The 10850-nt window shown below is 40.4% G+C and overlaps 1 pseudogene; it reads right to left on the bottom strand.

Annotated features, from left to right (window-relative positions):
- Positions 1 to 1377: 1377 nt before the first annotated feature.
- On the bottom strand, positions 1378 to 1892 carry LOC102862028 (annotated as a pseudogene).
- Between the last annotated feature and the right edge of the window lie 8958 nt (positions 1893 to 10850).

Here is a 10850-nt window from a genome sequence, read left to right on the forward strand (position 1 = left end):
TAGGTTGTTTCCAACTCCTTGCTATTGTGAACAAAGCTGCAATAAACATGGGTGTGCATATATCTGCTTGGGTGTCAGTTATGGTCTCTTCTGGGTATATTCCCAGTAGTGGTATTGCGGGGTCAAATGGTATCTCTATTTGCAACTTTTTGAGAAAGCACCATATCGCTTTCTACAGGGGTTGCACCATTTTATACTCCCACCAACAGTGAATAAGGGTTCCAGTTTCTCCACAACCTCGCCAGCACTTATTGCTTGCTGTTCTGTTAAATTTTGCTATTTTGACTGGGGTGAGATGATATCTCAAAGTTGTTTTAAATGATGACATTTTGAAAATAAGATACACATGACATTTTGAAAATAAGATACACTTACTTCAGTCCATTGTATTTTCCTCTACTTGCTACACATCTAAGAACTGGATGATGAATAAGGATGACAGAAGAATTTGATACCTTTGAGTTGTGGTGTTGGAGAAAAGTACTGAATAGCTTATCGATGAACAAATGAATGAGAAAGTACATTTTTAAAAAGGTACAGCCATAATTGTCCTTAGAAGCAAGGGTGATAAAACGTCTTCTATTATACTTTGGACATGTTTGGAGGAGAAACTGTTCCTTGGAAAGGGGTATGATGCTTGGAATGGTGAAGGAGACACTAAAGAGAGGAAGACCCCTAACGATATGGATTAACATTGACGGCAGCAGTGGACGCAAGTGTATCAGAGATGGTTAGGATAACACAGGATCCTGATCTATTTTTCACAGAATCACTAGAAGCCACACTAGACTTGACGTCATATAACAACAACAGTGATACTTTAGAAAGAAAACTTAGTGATCCATTGAAAAACAATCCATCTGGCAAAATGTGGCAAGATCCAAATGAAAAGTCAAAGAGTGAAATGAAATGGCTAGAATCAGACCCTATTCAGTTAAAACTAAGAAACGGCCTCAGTCTTGACATGTGTAGTTAGGCTTCCTCCTCTCCTGGACAACCTAATTAGTGTGTTAGGCACATGAGTGATCTCAATAACAGCAGATGGAAATAAGAACCATCCACCAAATTTTGAACTCTCTGCAGCGTCCTACCATTCGCTCAAACTCAAGCCCCAAAACATGCTCAAACGAGGAAGCAAGCCAGCGATAGTGACTCAAGACACACATGACACAACATCCACTTCTTGTGTATCCCTCTCTGGGACATAATTTCTTTCTTTCTTTTTTTTATTGTAAAAAGCTTTATTGTTTCATTTGGCCCAAGGCTTGGGCGAGGGACTTCTGGGTGGATGAAGATTCTACACCAGGGTGGGAAAGAGAAGCTAGCTGCTCATGGCAGGGGGATGCGGAGGTCCCCCCTGCAGGTCCCTGCAGGGCCCTAGTCATGTTTGAGGGTGAGATGCTCAAAGAGATTCTTGTCTATCCCAGCCTGGGGGCCTCCCAGTCTTTTAATGTTGGCCAGATAGTCACCCATCTTCTTCAGCAATTTCACTTCCTCATCCAGGAAGTGATTCTCCAGAAAGTCACAGAGATGGGGGTCTCTGTGGGCAGAACCCATGGCGTGCAGATCCAGAAGGGCTTGGTTTAGGTTCTTCTCCAAGGCCGGTGCTGCTTGCATGACATCCAGGGTTTTACCCCACTCATCCTGGATGGCTTCTGGATATCTTGGAAGGGGACATGGCAAGAGACCCTCAGCACCCTCACGTTTCTCCTTTGCCAACTCACTGAAGAAGTGTCCCAAGCCCTCCAAGGGAGTAAAAATAAAAACCCAGAGAGAGGTTAAGTGTAAGTGGCCCACATGTGCAGGTTGACCAGACGGTTCATGCCAGCCTCTGCTTCGGCAGAATAATTTTGATGTATTTGAGGTATCATAGTTGGTTGAGGTTTTGGGGCTAAAAAAAAAACCAGCATCAGCTGGTCCTGAAATTAGGAGATGGCTACGATGGCCCCGAGGTTATGCATGGAGATGAAGTTGGAGGGTAGTTGGGGCTGAAGGTGGGGAGTCCCAGGGTCTGTTCCCTCCAAAAACTGTTGAAACAAGAGACAGATCCATGGGACTACTGGGGAACTGGAACATAATTTCTAATAAAACAGTCTCTACTTTCACCTTCATTCTTATCTCCTTGCATTGCCTTTTGACTACATGTTTTAACAAAGGCTTGAACCATGCTGGGATTATGTGGAGTAGGGTAAATAACCCAAGAAGAACTAGACCAGACTGAGACCAGGGGATTAATCAATAGCTGCTCACCTTGGTGTCTCCTACCCAGTTCAAGTCTTTGAATGGGCAAGAGAGATCTAAACCAGGGGAGTAACAGCCAGTTACAATCATGTGGATCCCAATTCTACTCTGACACATCTGGGGTCCCCAAAAGTCAAAATCAACTCAATGGAAACTGGTTAGTGGGCCAGCAGAGGGAAGAGGAATTTGTTATGGATGTGACCCATAGACAACCTGCCTGAGTTGAAATCTCTCTTCTTTCACTTGCTACCCATATAACTTTGGTCAAGTTACATAGTCTCCCAGTGTCTCTATGTCCTCATCAGTAAAATGAGCAAAATAAGAAAAGCTGATTTGTAGTGTTTTCTATGAGATTAAATGTATTGACATCTTCATAGCGTTTAGAACAGCTGACTAGTATTGAGGTATTTAAAACATTGGTTGTTATTGTTAATAGTATCATTGCTAGAGTTGTTAAAAATAATCAAATAAAAGAAAAAAAGGTATTGGGTGGCCTGAGTGTGAAAGTACTCAAGTGCTTGGGTACTTTTTTAATTCCCTCTAAGTAAAGGCAAAGCGAGATCCAGATCTGGGGTAAGGTAAAGCCTACAGATAGGGAAACATATAAGATATAGGGAAGAGCTGCAAGGACCAAAGAAACAAGATAATTCTTGCACACACAGTTGGGAGAATATAATTTTCTGTTTGGGGAAAACTTTGGCCCTTAGGTCAGGATATTTGCACTCTATAGATCTTGCACTAGAGATGTTAGTAGCGAGAGAGAATGGTCTTGAAGTCTCTCTACAGTCTTGGGAATTCTATGATGAATTGATTTTTCTATGTATCTAGGGTGCACAGCAGCTACAAGATAGGGCATGTACCTCTGAACTAAATCATGGGAATGTTTGTCTCCAAAGCTGCTATTTGAAATATTAAAACCCAGACTCCATTTCATAAATCATGTTTTCATACACAGGTAAACAAAATATGGCTTAAAAACTACAGTCAATTGCAACAACAACAATGGCTATTATTAATTTTATAAAACATAATGCATGGGAATGATTGTATTGAGCACTATAAAATATAAAGCATATATATTGGAAGATCTGTTGTACATAGGGTTCTTGAAGGTCTGCTGTTTCAGAAGTGGATGGACAATCCTTCTTTCTTGTCTGTCTTAATCTGAAGGTTCAGATTTAGAAAAGTATCTGACAGACAAGCATTTTACAGAACAATGCAGATGAAAGATCTTTCCCAATTGTAGAAATAACCAATTGTTTTAGTTTTGTCCCTGCCCTTCTGACGTAATTTGGACATGTTGCAAGGAGGGACCAGTCCTTGGAGAGGGACATCATGCTTGGGAGGGTGGAGGGAGAGCACAGGAGAGGAAGACCCTCAATGAGATGGATTGATTCAGTGACTGGTATAATGGGGGCAGGTGTGTCAGAGACGGTGCGACTGGCACAGGATAGGGCAGATTTTAGGGCTGTTGTACATAGGGTCACTATGAGTCGCAGGTGACTTGACGGCACATAACAACAACAACAATAACAACAAAAACAACAACAACATATTGGAAGCAGGAGTGGCAGCCACTTCTTAAACAACATGCTTCTAGAAACTATGAACTTTGAGAAACAATAGTTATAGAAAGGCTTTAGGTCTTTTGTTCATAGGGTCAACAACAAGAACAACATTAGTTCTGAATAGTTTATCATGCTCTATGTATATAATTGAGTGCTACATATTGATCAAGAAGCTGTAGTGACACAAACAGGACTCTCTAGTGGCCTAGTGGCAAGAAGCTGTGCTGCAATCCTGTAGGCATGCAGTTTGAGGCCACCAACTGCTTGATGGGAGAAATATGGACACTCTTCTCTTGTGTGATTAATTGCCCCTGAAAACCCACTAGTGGGTCAGCTATGTGTCAGTTCCAACTCTGTGGAACAAATAGCACAAACAATTAAGGGCTTTGTTGTGAACCAAAAAGTTGCCAGTTCAAACCCACCTACTTGCTCTGTGAGAGAAAAACCTGGTGATTTGCTCCTGGAAAGATTATCAACCAAATAACCCAAGGGGACGGTTCTACTCGATCACATGAGGTCAGAATGAGTTGATATTCATCAGAAGTCACTCAATAATATATTGATCAGCTTGTTTAGTTCTTATTACAGCCTTGTTAGCTAAATTCTGTTAGTGTTCCCATTTTGCAAGTGAGGAAACAGCCTTGTGGAAGGTGAGTAACTTTTCTATGATCATATAACCTCTACATGGACATACCAGAATTCCAGCTCAGGTAGTTCACTGCTGGAGTCTGAGTTTTTAGTCGAGGACTATTTTAAAGGAAACACTGCATTTTTTACTGCAGTGAAATATGTGCTGTTTGCCTGCTTCCTTGGTGAGCTGACACCAACTTGAAACATTTGTTCCCCCCTGGGCAGCATCTGTTTCAGTTCTCCAAGGACACTGATTCACTCTGTGGAAACTCTCTGGAAGAGGCCAAGATTCCTTATAGCTTTAGGGATCTCAAAACCTTTTTCAACAAGATCCCTTAGGCCCAGGCCCCTAAAAACTATGTAATAAATTTACCATCAAAACAATCTTACTTGGTCCCTCAGAGACCATTATGCTACAAACGAAGGTAATATGATATTCCAACAAATATTTCTCCTATGAAGTCATTAGGGTTCCCCTCCACAAACACATTAAACTCTGTTCCTCAACTTTAATATAATTTCATAGTTCCCCTAAATCATTCATGGTTATAGATATAGATAGATACACATACAACATTCTGGTGTTCTACATCTTGTCATACGAATAATTATGAAAGTTTAGGCTGAGTTTCAAATACAAAAGCATTTTAGTGTTTTTATTATCAAAAATGTCATAATGAAATATTTTAAAACGTTATAGCAATTATCTTTTCATTATGAAAACCTACGTTGTCAACCATGCCACATTAGAATGTTGAAGAGCTATTTTAGTATCAAATTGCATAAAGAGAGAGAGAAGGGGAAAGGGAGGGAGAAAGATCTCTGAAACTCATCTTGGGTGCAGTGTATTTCCCCCTGCAACACTCTTTTATTACACGTGGTCTTTCACGGCTGAGAAGTTCTGCATTGTACAGCAGAGCATCACAGATTTTGGAGGCCCCAGAGTTAAAATAATGGGGGAGTCTGGGTAATATGTGTTTCTTAATCATTTAGAAAAAAAATGAGATAATTAGTTATTTTTCTAGGTTCTCAAAGTCAAGCCTGCAGGACAGCAATGAGTAGCAAATTGAACCCCCACAGTTGGGTGTGAGGAAATGAAATGATTCACGGAAGTCATTATATGGGCTGTATGCTCTGGGCGTCTATCATGATCTCTTCGATTCCTGCCAGGCCAGCTCTGTTGGGCCCTCGCGGCCGGAGGTAGTGGTAGAACGTCAGGGTAACTTATGTTGCCCTGGGACAAGAGTTAATGGGGAAGGAGCACAGAGATGAGAGATACTGCCCTCCAGCTCACAGTTCTCACTATATCATGTATAAAACCAAACTCCATGTCTTGATCACACTGAATAAAATCACAACACAGAGGACGTTGACCTATCCTATTATGTGATTGAAAAAAACAAAAAGAGCATTTGCCACAGATTTCAGGAGGAGCTAATTGTTCAAGAATGCTTGCTTATAGGAAACTATCAGATGAGATCCACATTGGGTCAAGAACTCATTCTTTAGTCATTGAAATCTCATGGCTTATTTTTAATTTCTTTAAATGAGCTTCTCATCAGAAAAAATGAAAAGAATCTAAATAGTATGAACAGGTTGTGTTATAAACAATTATACTATTAACGGGAATTATTCAGTCAGACACTAGGTAACTTATGGTGACTTAATAAATATTTGGCTAATTGATTTGTGCTGATGTTATTTAAATTAATACAACAAAATGGCCTTAAGGGATGCTACAAATTGAAATTTATAATGTAAAATCTGTTTTCATTAAGATAGATTATAGGTGTTTTTTTCTTAAAAAAAAATCAAACCCAACCAACCACACCAAAATAACAATAGTAATACCTCTCCCCTCTCCCCACTCACCTCTAATATTGACACTTTTGTGTCGTTCCAGGGTCCCCCAAGAAGCAGATTGAGGTGAAACTGTGCCTGCAAGAATTATTTTTAGGTGTACAGTGAAAAACAACACTTGTAAGCCGGTAGGGAAAGCAAAAGTGGGCAGGAGAAGTTGTAACAATTACTTTCGTCAGGGTCATCTTTTCCTGTGTGATTTACTGCCTCTGAAAACCCTCTTGGAGTCAGCTATGGGTTGGTTCCTACCCAAAGGCACAAAACAACATCAGGGTCTTGCAGCTGGAATGGCTTTTCAAAGATTAAAATAAAATAAATAAAATAAAATAAAATAAAAGCAAGAGAAGTAGAATCCTTCAACAACCTGCTGTTGGATTTGGGCTATCAGAGAAGGAGAGCTACTTCTGGTAGAGATAATTTCTTCTGGCTCATGACAAATCTTGGAAAAGGAGCCTCCAACAGTTATTCCCTCTTGGTAGCTGAGGGCTAACTCTGTTGTTGGTTCTGAAGGTGAAATCTGGGCATTGCACTGCAGTCCACTCTACTGGTTTATACCACATAGTCATCATGCGGAAACTAAACTCAGCCTCCTCTAACAAGTTAAATTCTCCACTGACTTTCCTCTCTTTGTTATCAGCATCATCATTTTTCCCTACCCAAGGTAGTAAAATGGAAATCTTAAGAATTCTAAAAATTGCCTTGGGCAATTTTTTACAGTCTGTCACATTTAATTTCCAGCATATTTATCCTTTTAAACAATTTTAAATAATTCACTACAAAGTGAAATTTGGCACAAATCCTATCTGTCTTTTACTCCTCAAATTACTGAAGAAGCCAAGGCAACAGATTTCCAGGAAGAGTTTCCAGGGCCTGAGTTGGGGACTGGTGTTAAAACTGAGGGGTGGAGGAGCGCCTCTGCTGTTCCTCCTTCCTATTGTAGAAAAGAAACCTTGAATCACTGCTTGGATAAATAAAACTATTTTCTGGAAAATCTAATTGCATTTAAAAGAATGCAAATCGATGATCTTGAAAAACTATGCTGCCATTTCATGTAAAAAATAATAGCATGAGCTAAATATTTTTAGAGGTTGAAATAAAAGAAACAGATCTTAGCTAGTAATTGTATGTATATCCCCACCTTCCATTCCTATGGAGTCCTGGACTGTGCGAAAGATTAACACCCTGAGGTACCAACCAAAGTTAGAAGTTGAATCCACTCAGAGGCTTTGTAAGCAAGGCTTGGTGATTTGCTTGAGAAAAACACCCATTCAAGATCCTGTATAGGGCTGAGGATGGGTCGGGATGAAACCACTGGGCTGCACAGTTTTGGGGGGAGGGGAATGGCAAGGATCCAGGTTAAAAGACGGGATAAAGATGGGCAAAGTCCAATGTTGATCAGTTTTATAAAACCCAATGCATGTGAATAATTGTATGAAACACAATATGAATGAAGAGTAGTGTGAAATGCAATGTTCCTGAAATTTGTAAGCAAACCAATAATTTTTTAAGGGGGTGGGGAAAGACCCCCTGGAACATAGTTCTGCTCTGGCACATACAAAATCATCATGAGTTGGAATCAACTTGAGGAAAACTTATTTTGAACATAGTTAGGTCTGGTGGCCCAGCGGTAAGGCGTTGCCCTGTCAGTTCAAAGGCAGTTCGAATCCATGAGCTGATCAGTAGGAGAAAGATGGGCAATTAATTATCTCCAACTATTAACAACACAAATATCTATTGAATACCCGATAGTGCAAGAAGCCCTGGTGGTTGTCATTTTGAATCAACTAACTCTTCCTCCGTAGAAAGATGGGCAGTTTCATCCTGTAAAGGACTCTCAATGGAGGGTTGCTATGAGTCAGAGCTGACTTGACAGCAATGGGTTTGGTACCAACAGACTTGCTTCCCTTTCAAATACTGTTCTCAAAGTGCTCCCAGGAAACACAGGAGGTATTTCATAATAATAATGCAAGTGAATAAAATTATCACTTTGCAATCCCACTAAGACTGAGATGACACTTCTATTTATGAATCTTTGCTTGAGAAAGTTTTTATTATGGGATGTTGTTGTGTATCACTGAGTCAGAACCAACTCATAATCTGACTCTCCAGCAGGTTCTGAGAGCAAACACTCATCTTTCTTCCATGGAGTAGCTGGTAGATTCGAACTGTGTTTTTGTTTTTTAGTTTGTTTTTGTTTTTGGATCACAACACAGCTCCTTACCACTAGGCCACCAGCAGTTCCTGCTGAAAGATAAAGTTTGGATTAACTGATAAAACCAGGGTTCTTGCACTCTGAAGATTCTTAAGGACTAACGCTAAACCTTTTACACTGAAGATTTATGACCTCTAGTCTTCAAATAATTTCACTTATTGTTGTTGTTGTTGTTAGGTGTCATCGAGTTGCATATGACTCGTAGAGACACTATGAATAAAAGATCTGAACCTAGTACTGTCCTGTATCATCCTCACACTTTCTGACACACAAGAGTCCATTACAGCAGTCACCTTTGTCAATCCACCTGGTTGAGGGTCTTCCTCTCCTTTGTCAACCCTCCACCCTTCCCAGCCTCATGTCCTTCTCCAAGGAATAGCACCTCCTAGTCATATATCCCAAGTGTATGAGGCAAAGCCTCATCATTCTTGCCTCCAAAGGTCACTCTGGCTGCACCCTCTTCAAGACATATCTATTAGTTTTTTTTGGCCATCCATGGAATGTTCAGTGCTCTTCTCCAACCACACAGCTCAAAAACATCACTTCTTTTTCTGTCATTTATTCATTGTCCAGATCTAGTATGCATAGCTAGTAATTGGAAAGACTATGACCTGAATGAGATGTACCTTAGTCCTCAAACTGACATCACTACTCCTCAATAATTTGGAAAAGACCCTAACTGCGATTTTCCCATTGCAGTGCATCTCTTTATTTCCTGACTGTATGTACCAAGGGTGTTAATTGTGGATCGAAGCAAGATGAAGCATTATATTTATTATTATTATTATAATGTAGACATGAGTCTACATTGCACATGCTACTGACTCCATTTGTAAATATTTTTTAAATTAAGAAATAAAACCACTTAGAAAATGTTGAACAGTTAAAGAAGCTTTTTAATGTTAGGAACTTTTTGATATGCAGAGAAGGTATCTATTTCTGAATACGTGGACCAAAACGCAGCCTTGATAGTGTGAAGTAAGAGCACCGAGGGGCTGGACACAATGACTACAGTTTGTCCTTTCCTCCATGCCCACTGCACACGCTGTATTTATGAGCACAGCAATGCTCTTAGGAATGAAGAAAACATGATCTCAGATTTCTAACTATACAAAATGGAAAACAGGGCAGGAAAACACCCGTGGCTCAGTTATCCCCTTGAAGCCTGTGAGGCTTCTTAAGCAAGTCCCATTGGATACATGGAAAGATGAGTTATTGCATGTACCACTTGAAACATCTCTGGAGCCATAAAGAATTATGACACTGACACAAAGAAATGATCCTAAGTACACTTCAGGTGTATATACTTTTGATTGTGCACACAAGTGCACATTCTTAGTGCAAGAGTATATTGCAGTGAATAAGCCATATGAGAGAACCCTATAGAATGATTCTATCTACTCTCCTTTTATTCGTCAAACTGTTTGTGGGGTCTACTTGAGAGGGTCAGGTGACAATGGGAGTATCCATAGTGGCTACTGCAAACGACTTGTTAATGGGAAGGGTCAACATCCTTGGACCATCTTCACTCAGACATGCTTCAAAAACCATTTAAACAAGAGACTGTTGAAAGAGAGGTTTAAATACAAGTTCCCAAACTTCAGCCTTCTTGAGAATCAACTAGAGGGCTGTTAAAACAAAGATTCTTGGTTCCTTTTCCCAGAGTTACTGATTCAGTAAGTACAGGCGCTGCCTGAAAATTTGCATTTCTAACAAATTCCCAGATAATGGTGATGTTGCTGATGCTGCCGATTTAGGGAGCGTTGGTGGCCTAATGGCAAGAACTTGTGCTGCAATCTGAAAAGCACACAGTTTGAGCCTATCAACTACTCTGCAGGAGATGGATGGGCAGTCTCCTCCTGTGCAATTAACTGCCTCTGAAAACCTGCCGGAGGGTCCGCTATGGGTTGATTCTGACTATGGTAAACAACAACAGCGGAGCTCTGGTGGCCTAGTGGTAAGAATCTGTGCTATAATCCCAAAGGCACATGTTTCAAATCCACTAGCTGCTCTGCAGGAGAAGGGTGGGGAATGTCTGGTGCTATTAACTGCTTTAGAAAACCCTCCGGAAGGTCGGCTATGGGTTGGTTCTGATTCTACAATACACAACAACAACTCACCAAACTGAAACGGGGTGTTGTCTTTATGTACTGTTAGAACAATCGATCTAGATACCTCTCAAGGTTCTTAACCTTTAAGCCCAGTAGCTCAGTCCTACAATGTGTTTGATTGTGTCTAAAAAGTTTCCATATGTGTGCCTCCTTATGCTCTATGAGGTATATATCATACACATGAATATGCAGAAAAAATCACAACTATACCTCTGCATGGGAGCTCTG

Source organism: Elephantulus edwardii, unplaced genomic scaffold (genome assembly GCF_000299155.1).
Source record: "Elephantulus edwardii isolate Elephantulus edwardi_28Jun2011 unplaced genomic scaffold, EleEdw1.0 scaffold00082, whole genome shotgun sequence".
NCBI lineage: Eukaryota > Metazoa > Chordata > Mammalia > Macroscelidea > Macroscelididae > Elephantulus > Elephantulus edwardii.